The sequence below is a fragment of the Temnothorax longispinosus genome, chromosome 7 (assembly GCF_030848805.1).
Source record: "Temnothorax longispinosus isolate EJ_2023e chromosome 7, Tlon_JGU_v1, whole genome shotgun sequence".
Classification (NCBI taxonomy): Eukaryota; Metazoa; Arthropoda; class Insecta; order Hymenoptera; family Formicidae; genus Temnothorax; species Temnothorax longispinosus.
In genome coordinates, this window is record NC_092364.1 from 11,234,473 (window position 1) to 11,248,866 (window position 14,394).

The window sequence follows — 14,394 nt, forward strand, 5'->3', positions numbered from 1 at the left end:
CAAAAAAATGTAATTCACAAGTTTTATTGCGACTCTTTCTTTAAACATTGTGCTATTTCTGCTAATATCTTATTGCGTTCTTTATGTACTTGCACCAAATTGTCTAATGATTTGTGTAAATTTTTTTATTCTTGCAGTCTTTCTTTTTCAATTTCTAATACATTTTTTCGATATACATAATTTCGTTTTATAATTTTTTTTGTAGTTCCACTAGCTGTACTATTCTCAGTTTCATTATTTGATGTAATTTGATCATCTATATCTCTTGATGTGTCAGAAGTTTCCGGATAGCTATCAAGTTCAGTGGTTAAATCAAGAGATGGTAAATCTAATACTTCTGGATTTATAGTTTTATCATTTTCCGTCATTACTATCATACTACTTAATGTATTATCCATACAGACAGCTCTGTCACTACCAAATATTTTACAAAACGCGTCATAATACTCCCATGTGACAGTACCTCTTCCAGTGCTTGTCTTTTTATTATTATCGTGTATTTTTAGATAAGTTTTTTTCAAATTTCTGAATTTTCTATCCAATGCCTCAGCAGTTATTGTATAATTATGTTTCATAAATTCAGTTTTTATTTCGGCCCATAGTAATTTCTTTTTGACAGTCGGAGTTCTAAATTTATCTTTTCTTTCTTCATACTCGTGTAAGAGCAGTCGAATGGTTTTCTGCGTCCATACAAATGTATCATCTAAAACAGAAAATATATTGAATGTTAGATTAATTAATAAGTTTTTATCTTTACAGGATTTTGAAACTCGTTCTCGTGGAATATCGGGAGTGATTGGTGCCATTGATGGTTGCCACATTCCTATAATGCAGCCACATAATAATGCAGTAGATTATTATAATAGAAAAGGATTCCATAGTGTTATCTTACAAGGCGTGTGTGATAATAAAAAAAGATTTATAGACGTATACATAGGCGTGCCAGGGCGAGTCCATGCACGCGTTTTTAGAAACAGTTCTCTTTTCCAAAATATTATGCACCACAATTTGATTTCACCTAATACTCACTTAATTGGAGACAGTGCTTACCCGTTAAGTAGATTTTTATTAGTGCCATATAAAGATAATGGTCATTTAACAGTAGAACAAATGCGATATAATCAAAAGCTTAATTCCATTCGATCTATATCGAAAGAGCATTCGGTTTATTAAAAGGAAAATTCAGAAAACTAAAGTATTTAGAAATGTATAATTTGTCCTTGATTAATTATGCAATTGCATCTGCATGTATCTTGCATAATTTTATTATAATGAAAGAAGATGATTATGATGATGATTACGTTTTCGATGATGATGAAATACAAGAAGAAGAAAACGACGAGAACGCTGAAATAGATAATAGAGATAGCAACAGCGGTCATGATAAAAGAAATGCTATTGTACAAGCGTTATAGTAGATAAAACAAACGTGTAAACAATTTCTATTTAATTCATTATAATAATTTATTATTGTAGTATATACCTGTTTTACCACTTGTATTTTCTGTTGCATTTTCTGTTGCATTTTCTGTTGCATTTTCTGTTGCATTTTCTGCAGCCTGTATTACCTGGAATTCTAGCTGCGATGAGTTTTCTGCAGCTTGTATTACCTGGAATTCTAGCTGCGATGAGTTATCACGTACATACGCTGATGCAAAAGCAGCATCTGTATAATAAGATTTACCTTTTTATTTACCTTAATCAATAATTATGTATATATTTTTACTTTTTCGGATATAAATTAATTAATTATAATTTTAATTTTTGTATGTAGCGAAATTAATCGATTTAATTAAATAATTAATAGATAATTAAATATTTTTATTAAGTAATTTTAAATACTTATAATGTATTAAATACGTAAATGTTTAATTAATAATTAATATTAAAAAATATTAACATTAAAATAATATTAATTGTTCGAGAAGTCGAACATGGGCCGCGCGCGCCTGACGAATGCGCGCCCGGCCAACACGCGCTTATCAGATTGCGCGGCTCGCCGCGGCGCGTCGCCGGCTCACGTACAATTACTCGCGTTTAAAGTACGTTCAAGTAGCAATTTAAGGCGAAGCCGCGCAAAGACCAGCATCGAATCCTACCGCTATACTCGGCGATCTAGCCTTGAGGAAGCGTTGAGAGACTCGAAATTATAATTCTTTTGTCGCGTCGAGTGAGACTTCATCTCCTCCGCGCAGAAATTATCGAGCGTCGAGAGACTTCTCCTCCGCTCATTGCACTCTCAGGGAGCCACCGTGGAGACCGTGGCCCCCTCCAAGTCGGACGCCCCCTCCGGGCCCGGCACAGTAGAAGTGGAGGCACGGAGTGGCCCCACTCCAACAGCGACCCGAAGGAAGAGGTGCCGAACCAGGACGCGGAGCCAGAGACGGAAGAAGCGCCTCTCCCACCAGCCGGCACCGCAGGAGCGGCACACGAAGGAGGCGGAGCCCGCTGAACCGGAGCCGCAGGAGCGGCCCCAAGAGCCACCGGCCCGTGTGCAATCTCGTCTGGCCAACCAGCCAGAGCCGCAGGAGCGGCAGCCAACGAGACGGGCATTGGACAAGGGACAGGCGATACGTCCGTGGAAGCTCATTCCACTGGAGCTCCCAGAGGTGCGCCGCACCAGGCCAGCCGGACTGACGCTCCCGAAACGGGATTGCCGTATTTCTCGGCCACCGGCTCTCCACCTGATTCGCGTCAAGGAGACGCGAACCACTGCGTGTCAAACGGTGCTCAGCCGAGCATTTCGGGCTCCTTCATCGCCTGTGGACCCACCGGATCAACCGACGGACAAGCCACCGCGCACCCCGGGCTCTAAAATCGACCTGAATAATAACTCGGTCCCCTCTGAGCCCCTTGCAAAGAAGGCCATCCGCCATATGAACTTTTAACCGTGCATTAGCACTTGCATCTTTTGATTAGGCGCCTACAAGGCGCCGCCTAAGACAACGCAAACACAATGTACATAATTTAGACAGAATATATTGTTATTTGTTACCAACTCTTGTCTCGCTGACTCACCGCCACCGTCCTGATCCCTATTGCGACCCCACGATATCGAACATTAATTCTTAAACTTACTATTTGTTATTCTTCTGTGGACATCATTTGATTCCATGATGTTGTATATAACACCATCAATTATATACTGCTTTTCTATGAATGACATGGTTTTTTTCCTAAAAATAAGAAAATTCTATGGTTATATTATATTAACACTATTTTTAATCTGTAATATTGTTTTTAAATATAGCTGTAAAGTCTAAAATATATATAACTCTTTAATATTACCCTTTAATATCACATATATTACATCTCCTCAGTAGATCAACTATTAAAGATATCTACTATACACTTAATCAATAAACGAAATAATTATTTATATATTTCTTATTAAATATATATAATATAATATATATATATAATATAATATATATATATATATATATATATATATATTTAAATATATAAATAATATAATTTATATATATTTCCTGTGTTACATATGAACATGCGTGTGCGAATATAAATCCATTAAATATTAAAAATAATATTATTTCTATAAATTTGTTTTGGCTCTATGTATTATATAAATAAAATAAGCTCTATCTACCTGTTTTTAAACTCTATAGACATCTACGTCTTTAAAGATCTGCGCAATTTCAATCTTTACTACCTGCCACCTGTAAAATTGTTAAAAAAATATAATTACCAGAAAAAAGTGCGATATAAAAATTAAAAATATAATGATAAAAAGAGAGAGAACAGATCTCACACACACACACACACACACACACACACACACACTCACGCACACGCTTGCGCGCGCGCACACACACGACGCACGTACGCACGCACGCACGCACGCACGAACACGTACACATACACACGTCGCACGCACACGCACACACACGCAAGCATGCACCACGCACACAAGCATGCACCACGCACACACTTTGTAGGTTAGACTATATTAAAAAAATGTGTACATGTAAATAAAATGTTTAACTACTTAATATATTAATTTTTTGATTATTTTCAAAAAAGAATAACTTAACTTTCCAACTAAAAGATAAAATTAACAATAGCACAAGAATTATATTAGTTACTAACCTTTAGGGATATTAAATTGGGCGCGAAGATTGGAGAGAGCGTGTAAAGTGAGCGGAGTAGCGACAGAAAACCACGCTCACGAAAGTGGCGAGCGCTCACCGTGAGCAGCTCAGGAAGCGTTTGTATCCAGTAGATGGATCTAGGGTATTTACTGAGCGCTCAATGAGCGCTCAGTGAGCGATCGTGCTTCTGGATGCACCCATTGACTCAAACCGCCGCGTATACCGCGTTCGATATGTTTATCATGACATTGACATGACCATGTCAATGTCGGTCAGCAATTCGAAATTGATACGCGTATGCTTCAACATAGCATCCCACGTAAAACCCAGTAGAGTATAATAATACGCCGGATCGAGTCCATAACTCGCGACGCAACTATCGCGAAAATTTTCAAAGATATCGGCCAACAGCAAGACATCGGTTTTGAGATATAAATCGCTGTTATCACCGAGCGTTCGAATGGAGAACCGCTGCTAGACGTTGACGGCGTGCGCGTAATCGCTCTCGGATACGGTGTCACCTGTCAATGGACTGTAAAACGAGTCGCGCGGTGGTAAACACAAGTTCTCCAACTTTTCGACGCAGTCAATGTACTCATATGGAAATATGCCTTTTCGTGTCAGTAAATCAAAATTTTCTGCAGATAATTTACAAAATTCGCGTTGCAATATTCGCAGTTTATCCTTGCTGAGATAAGATGCCAATTTGTCGAGACTAGCGGTGAGAAACTTGTACGAATCGATAAATCGCAATTTGACGCAATTTGAGTTTTCTTATCTTTATCTCTTCGGTGATTTTAACGTTTTTTATAAACGAAATATATTTTTCTTTTATGATTGGGAGTAAGTCTACATGTCCTTCGTACGCTGTTGCTATTTCTGTTATAATAAAATGCGCGTCGTAGTCCGATAAATTATGAAAAACTATGGGAATGCAATGCGAATCTTTGTAGTTCACATTACAATTAGAATGCGCGGGACCTCTGTATCGGCCGGTCAGGTGACAATGGTCGCGTACTCGCACGTCGTCTGGCTCGAACGGTTCTTCGCACACGTGACAGTGCGTTGCGCTGTTAAAATTTTCCCACTCGTCTCGCGTGAAATCTGCCATGGGTATATTAGTAGACAAGATGGTCTTTACATCGTGAGCTAAACGTCTTAGCTCCTCGGCGAACCACGCGACGCAATCCTTATCGCGACGAAACCGATACGCGGATAACGACTCGTCATACGAGCAATGCACGTAGTACCCTATGCTAAACACGCAATGATGTTGATATGTGTACCTGGACGTTTCCGGATCCGCTTCCATCTTCTCCAGGATACATTCCAAGTCGGCGTATACAATAAACGGAACTCGTTCCTTCCTGTTGTGATTTTTAAAGGCCAACCACTTGTCGTTATCGCTCGGTAATTTGATCGCGCAGTCGTTCATCTCCCGACAGTCGACGGTGTGGGCTTCTAATTTCTCGCTCGTGTAGAAATAGTGCAAACATCTGTAAATAATAAAATTTTTTATGTATCTTTTACGTAAAATTATTTTTATTATTTATTAGGATGTATACTCACCGATCGCAAAAGTATTTCCGACCATGGTGAGTGCTCACTTGCGAGCTCACGAGGCGGGATAGGTTCTTAATCCATGCAAAATGTCCCACGTTGTCGTCATGCATGTACAGCAGATTTACATGTCTGCCCATCTTTCGATCAGTAACACGTATTGGCAGGATAGCAAGTTCCTTGTTTCTTTTCTCGATGCTGTACACGTTGATGGAGATGTTGTGATTTTCACAATTTTTAATTTAATTCAACGTCATTGAAAACACAATGTCCGTAAGATTTAGCACCGACGTGTAATGAGTATACGATGATTTCCGTTTTGCATGTCTCTCGACTGGATACAGAGCAGCCACCACTGCTCTGCGAAACATGCGACTATGCGAAACATGCATTGCTCAATGATCGCACGTTTATCACCGCCTTCTTCTTTTTAATTTTTTGCGGTATTTCCACAAAACACCCCGCATGCAATGGATTATATTTGTTCACATTTACCATTAAATTGAGTATACGCGACAACGCCCATCCGCTATCACGTTCCTGGAATTCCTCCAGCTTTGCTAAGGTAGGCTCGATGACGTGTCGCTTGTACCACTCACACAGATCGGACTCACAAAAGAGTTCACTGTTTCTCGTTGCGATACTTTTATTCGCGCGTTTGTCACCCGCAACAAATTCACCATTAAACATTGTGTTTATTTTTACATTGTCGTGCCGTTGCATGACGTTCCACACACGATCGAGTACAATTTCTCTCGCATCTTTGAGAAATTGACGAGGGTCGATGTTTCGTACAAGCTCGCGCAGGAGCCTAGGCTTGAGATTTTAGGAATAGATGAAACGACACATACAATTCATTCTTCGAGGGAGAGATCATATATTGTAACATACAATTAAGTCTTCTAAAGTGAATTTTATTTAAGTGGTTTGAATTTATACATATAACACCAATAGCAAGTCATAAAAGATATAATACGTCTCAAACGAATGGTCTTGTGTTAGTTTGCTCAATCAAATACGCTTCACAATAGTCAGATCATATAATAACTTTCAAAGGTTGATTTCTCTTTACAAGTAATATTCTTTTCATCTTTCTCCGAACTGGATGTAACTTCAATTAGTATTTGTAAGACTATAATATAGCTATAATATTAGTATAGTAAGACTATAATATACGTATTATGTTCGTATTATGTTCCTGTAATTAGACCGTTCGTATGAAACAGATAATACACAAAATAAAGTAAATAATCACTCAAAATAAAGAAGCATAAATACATAGTAATAAAGAATATGGAATGGATAGATTGATACGTCGTGTTAAACTATGTGATGTAATTTCAGTCTACTTATAATGCTAATATCTTCGGAAGTATTCAACTAAATCTGAATATAGTCGATAATATGCAAAATATTATCCATAATATTATACATCAACTTTTATATATATATATATATATCTCTATATATCTTTCTTTTGTTTTTTTTGTAATGAAAGACGTATCAATCTATAGTTAATTTACCAATAACCGTTTCAACCTTGCATCTTTCTCCACGAAGATAATATAATATACGCGAACATGCGCATGAATGTAATAATATACATATAAAGCTAAATAATTATGACGAAAATAATGAATATAATAAAGCGAGTAAATTTATACAAAGTTAAAGTATGTCCAGTCAAAATGACTACAATTTCTCGTGGCTTTTAATTCATTACATGTTAAAGTAAGAAGATTATCATATATGTATCGGTTGCAACCTTAAACTAATCACTCTAAGAATTTACTGAGCTCAGATTCGAATAGATTTTATCTTTACATGTTAAGTCATGTTTGTCGGCAGACAATAGGCATCGACACGAAATCTGTAACCAAGATCACTATGAAGAGACGGGAATATTAATCCGTCGTAACACTCGAGAATACGAGTGACTCTCGATAACCGATAAGGATCTATGGTTTTCAGAATTCTAATCGTTACCTTTAGATTGAAGAAATCTCTGTTTGTTTGATAGATTCTTAAACAAAGAATCTATTGTCCTCTTTCTGATAGACCATCATTATCTCAAGTCGTTTAACAGCGGTTGTTCCTTTGTGAGATACGACGATACGGTAATGGCGGATCGTCCTTCCTTCTTTGCACGCAGTTATAAAGGCGTGGTCTGTCTCTGAGCCGGTATAATCTAGTTGCGTATGCTTCGTAAGGTCTGTTTATCGTTGAACAGAACTGCTATACAGGTAGCAGATATCAGAAATCACGTCGTTTATACGATAATCGGTATTTGTCAATGCAACGATTCTCGCTTCTCGAATATTCTAACACCGGTACGTCTCAAGCACGAGCACGTTGTTACATCGACCAACGCCCGGAAACGAATGCTCGACCGTTCGTCGTAGGATCGCACGCTTCCTTCTAGCGCACGCGCAATACAATACTTTATTCAAATTACGATGCGTCCAGCGCAGATCGCGCGGGAACACACAAGACGACGCTCGTATCGCCATCTAACATGTCTCGATCTGACTAATTTATTACGAACACAATATCTCTATATGATCTCTCCTCCATTTCTATTTACATTTTAAACAGTCGATTTGTTTAGAATTTATTACCACACCGGTCAGTATACGGCTTTTAAAAGCCGGATCTATCTCGCGCCATCTGAGTCCTGTCTCACTTGCATTGTATCCTGCACCCACATGCACGAAACGTTGACGTACCAAATCTTTCAAATTTTTGAGTTTTGCAATACAAGCGACCAACGACTGTTTAAGACCAATCGATAATCGTGGCCGTTTAATTCGGCTTTGTTCTTCCAACGATTCGATAAATTCGTCACATCGTTGCTCCCACGTGGCAAAGTCTTCCCTCGAATTTAAAAGGGTTGATTGCTCCAACAACTCTTGCTCCATGTTATTGCACAATCCTCTTGCTAACGCCATTTGTTGCACTCACGACTTCCAATTCTCGACTATTGAGCGTATCACCCAGATTATTCATTTTATATTCTACTAACGATGCATCGTTTGCTTATCATATCTAATTTCACCTCAGCAGCCGTACATCGGCGCTATTTGCAAAATTTGCAGTTTTGCACGTGTGCGATGAAATCATTGCGAGACATGTTCTTGAAAACGATATCGCGCCATTGACTTTTGGTGATTTGATCTGTATCAATGCAGCAGCCGTACATCGGCGCTATTTGCAGTTTTGCACGTGTTCGATGAAATCATCGCGAGACACGTATGTTCTTGAAAACGATATCGCGCCATTGATTTATGCGAAATTGCAAAATTTGCAGTTTTGCACGTGTTTGATAAAATCATCGCGTGACACGTCGCGACATGTTCTTGAAAACAATAACGCTCCATTGACTTATGCGAAATTGCAAAATTTGCAGTTTTGCACGTGTTTGATAAAATCATCGCGTGACACGTCGCGACATGTTCTTGAAAACAATAACGCTCCATTGACTTATGCAAAATTGCAAAATTTGCAGTTTTGCACGTGTTCGATAAAATCATCGCAAGACACGTCGCGACATGTTCTTGTAAACAATAACGCTCCATTGACTTATGCGAAATTGCAAAATTTGCAGTTTTGCACGTGTTCGATGAAATCATCTCGAGACACGTATATTCTTGACAAATATATCACATTTAACATATATGTGGATTGTAGTGGTGGTGGTCACCGTCGCAAACAGCCCCCAGATACGATGTACATTCACGGTGCGAACTACTACGTTCCGATTCAGGATGAAACGTACGAGAAACAGCACAATGAGTAAGTACCGCTAATTTTCGTATATACTTGTGCAAAAAAACTTTTATAAACATAATTGTATTTTTTCAGTTTTGATAAACCCCGCTACACGCCACGTATTTTGGGAAGGAGATTTGCCATGACATCGACAGCATGTAAATTTTTGGATGTTGGAATCAACGCTGGACCTATGTCCTCTGTGGATATACTTATTGGCGATAACCGAGGCAATCGGATAATTCTGCCTCATGCAACGTGGGTGACATTTGTCAAAATACGTGCAGATATTCAGCGATTCATGCAGTCATCAAAGCCATCATCGCTAGCGTTTCGAGATCTGGAACTCGTTAAAATAAGTGATGCAGATATTGTAAAATTGACATCGTGCAACACCAGCCTGTACATAAAACCGTCAACCGTACTCTTCCTGTTCGAACTAAAACATTGCGTCGAAAATGTGTGTTTTCAACTATGTCAAAATGTTCATGGCGTAAGTGAAAAATTTAAACAATTTGTAACAATATACGAACAATTAGAATCAAAAGCCATGCGATCCGAGCTTAGGTCTTTGACAGCCTTATATTAGTTACTGTATACATATATGTCTATATATATACATATAATTTTTTACTGCGCGCCGATTATTCAAACACGTCGCCTGAGAAAGACGTTTCAAACTATTATTAACCGGCTATTGCGATAAATATTACCACATGCCTCGGTGGTCGAATTGGTACGACGCCCTACACGGAATAAGGGAGATTCCAGGTTCAAACCCTGGCTGAGGTAATATTTTTCGCAATAAATTTTCTTTACAGTTATTAGATAATTAAATCGAGTCGATTTAATTCCGGGGAGGGAAGGGTTTTTAATTCTAACAATTACTGTGTTTTAAGTCCGAAAGTAATCGGCGAGCAGTATGTTGGAAAAATTATATGTATATATATAGACATATATGTATACAGTAACTAATATAAGGCTGTCAAAGACCTAAGCTCGGATCGCATGGCTTTTGATTCTAATTGTTCGTATATCGTTACGATCCTATTTCTCTTATTATTATTAATTTGTAACAATTTTACGCCAAAATTGTATCACCGATAAATGTAATGCAGTTAAAATCTTGTGTGAAGTTTATCATGAAAATTCAATTATTGATTGCGAATTATTAGCCTACGCTTTAGATACTATTGTGTATAATGCGCTACATGATAAATAAATGCATATAATATGATTAAAAAGGTTTTAATTATTTTTCCTCGTCATTTACCGTTTATCCCATTCCCTGTCATTAAGCTGTCTTCGTTTATCGTTTACTTAAATGTAATATTAAAAATTAAATATCGCGAAGATCTAAACGATTAAATATCGTTGGCGAAGAAAAGATACGCGATCGCGAGCGAGAACGCGCGAAAAAAAAAGACCGCGAGCGGGGCCACGAGCGAGAACGCGAATGGGAGCGAGAGGGACCGCGCGCGAACGAGAAAACGCGCGCGACCGGGGGACGGGGGAAATATCTACGAGGGGGAGATAACGCGAGCGTGCCGTGTGACGTCACGCGGACCAACGCGGTTGTTGCACGCGGACTCCGCGGCGCGGCGAAAACGCGGGTCCCCTCGCCCCGCGGCGCCGGAAAACGCGAACGCGGATCTTCTCACCCCGCAGACCCCTCCCCCGCGGCGCCGGAAAAACGCGCCTCCCCCGCGACGCCCAAAAAACGCGGTTCCCCCCTCCCCCGCGACGCCGGAAAATGCGGTGCCCCCCTCCTTCTCCCCCGCGACGCCGGAAAACGCGGTCCGTCCTCCTCCCCCTCTCCCCACGACGCCCGAAAAAGCGGACCTTCCCTTCCCTTCCCCCGCGACGCCCGAAAAAAACGGTCCTCCCCTTCCCCTCCACGGCGGCGTCCGAAAATGCGGTCCCCCTCCCCCTCCCCCGCGGTACCCCCCCCCGCCCGCAGTATACCCCCCGCCCCCTTACCCCCCTCAGCTCCCACGCTTTGATTTAGAACGACCATACCTTACCTACTAAAATTCTTTGGTTAAACCATTTTGTTGACTGAATATGTAATTTTTGTATATTCACTTAAAAAACCATATTACGGAAAGCAAGTGAAATATTACACGAACCAAATTTTATGTTTGAATCGATTTATTTCTTACAATAAAATTGGATTGTTACAGTAACAAACTTGCCCATCTCATCGTATCTTAAATAATTATGTTTGTTGCCTAAACAAAATCGTTCACTTGAAAATCATAGGTTGAAGTCTATCGTGCTGCCGCAGCTGCGCATCGAAGTGTGGTATGTAACGGATTGTGAGAAAACGTGGCAAATAAGGCGTATTCTACAATAGCAGTAACACTCGATGTAAGACGTAAGTAGTAAGCTATCGATTAATGAAATTTTTACAGTTCAGGAATAATAATAATTGTAGTTGGTTAATTTTTACTACTCACCGTCTTACTGCATTATACTCTCACGGTTATTGTAAAAGCTTTTCTAATGTATCTTACTAGAGAGATATTTCTACAACTTACAGCGTTATACGAATGCACGATTCATGCATTTTGATATGCATGTTGATCGCTACGCTGTAAGAAACTCAACTTATTGTATAGATCACTATACCGCGTATTAGAAGATTACTGTAATGAATTTAGTGGGCTTACAATGTGCCTGGCAGCGTGCATGTATAAACGTATAAAATCATGCGTCATAATTGTGCTGTCGTATAACAGCTTAAGACTCCTGGTCCTTCGTTATAATTATCTTTGTTTGACAACGTCAAAATCGAGAAAACGCGTGCCAAAAATTCTTGTGTTTTATTCGTTTAAATAAAAGATACAAAATGACATTTTGTGGGTATGTCTTTTTATTTGAACGTATAACAAAAGAATTCTTGGCATGCGTTTTCTCACTTCTGACGGCAATTTGTGTGAAATAGATGCCAATAATATATATATATATAACAAATAGTACATTGTGGCTGTTTCTTTGAAGATAGATCAATGTAATGTGTAATACGTGCCTCACAACTTTTATTTCCTCGAGAAAATAATAACGATAGTGACGCATTCAAACTTCTAACAGAGACTGACTTCCAGCAGCTTGTGGCCTCTATAGACAAAAGCGTCAAAATATCAAATTATATACGAATAATAAACAATTTTTTTTAAACAATTGGAATTAAATTGGAAGTAAAATAATTATACACACACACACATATAACTTAGACAGCATAAACTTGTAAAAGATGTCAGAGATATCTTATTGCTTTAAATGTCTATTGCAGGTCTTATCTTTAAGACATTTTTTAGTAGTTTTTGTTGTCTTGGGAGATATATATAAACAGATTAAGATAAGATATTAGCACTTTTATATTTTATTAACAATTTAGAATTTAAAAGTAACATTATAGATAATACAAACCTTACCTTTGAAATACTTCAAGCAAATGACACTAACACATTCTCAATCAATGAAGCATCTGGAAGTAGTCATAATGAAATAGAGCTCATCGAACATTTCGATATAAATAAAATTCAAACAAACATCGTGAGCCAAAATGAGCCTAGCAGTGAATCACACATTACATCAGAAAATAAAAAAGAAAATATCTTGGATCAAGATGTTGAGACAGAAAAAACAAAAGATATTGAAAAACAAGATGCTGGTTGTAAAGCATCTGTGTATAAAAGAAAGTGTCGTAACGCAGATTTATTCAATTTGCATGATCTTCTGCAGAAAAGCTGTATTGGTCTGTCAATTTGGTCAGGGAATAATCAAAGATTATGAAATAAACAATATTCTCTCTAAAAAAAGCAGAAATAACTTAACCTCATCATTTTTTTAATTTTGCATGTAATAATTTTTCAATTATTTTCAATTTGATGAAGAATACTGATTTTAGAAATTTTGTAAAAATGTTAGTTTTTAATATTTATTTTGAAATTAAACCTTGATTTTGCTTTGCTTTTAAGGGATGATCTAATTACTAAAAAACTGATTGTTATAAACTTATTCTTTAGATAATATGTTTTGTGCAGTACATGTTTCTCTTTTGGTTTATAGAATTTTGTCTAATAATGATATTGAGATACTTGCAATAAAAATTTCGGACATGTTTCCTAATGAAATATCAAAAACGTATTATGTTCCTCCGACGGAACTCCCATATGGCGAAGGTTTAGTCCAAAAGTGTCCATAGCAAGAGGCAAGCTTGTAGATAAATATAGAAATCAATTAAGGGATTTGAGGAATTGTGGACTTTTTACAAAAAGAACAAATCAATTACAAAGTAAAGTTTCAGTCTGTAATGTTAACTGTAATGAGTTACATTTGGTTAAAAAACAATCGAGAACCGTTCACTGATGTGATCGAACATCGAACATTGGAACAAAATTAAAAACGGCGATGCGAGTCAGCGCAGAACGTGGAGCGCAATAAAGTTTAGGCGTGTATTTACATATGACGAACGTTTCGGCCCCTCATTTGGACCATCTTCAGCGTTTATTAATAAAATGAAACTATTCCTGCGGAGATCGAAGCAGCAAACTCCCTTCCTGGAGAGATGTCATGGCAAGCGAGCAAATAAACCCGGTTGCGGTGGACATTCCACTAAAATCGAAAAAGCTATAAGTTTATCGTTACAGAAAGGAAAAAGGAGAAAGCTCACCTTAAGCTCCGCAGTAGTCGAGACAAGTACAGAATAAAAAAGTCGCAGCAATACAATATAAAACCGGAGAGTAGCACATCTCGGAATTAAAGTAAGAACATTGCAGTCAACGTAAAGGTAGAAACGAAATGAAAAGAAGGTCGCAACGTATGTAGATCGGAGCCGTTATCGTAAACAATGTAACCAGCCAAGGAAGGAAACCGAAGGCTAAACATTGCTTACGATAGGCAAGTAAGCGTGGTGCAGAAAATCGGTATCTGATTGGAGATTTAAGCC

General features: G+C 38.3%; 1 pseudogene; it reads left to right on the forward strand.

Annotated features, from left to right (window-relative positions):
- Nucleotides 1-672: 672 nt before the first annotated feature.
- Nucleotides 673-1,537, forward strand: LOC139816938 (putative nuclease HARBI1; annotated as a pseudogene).
- Nucleotides 1,538-14,394: the final 12,857 nt, after the last annotated feature.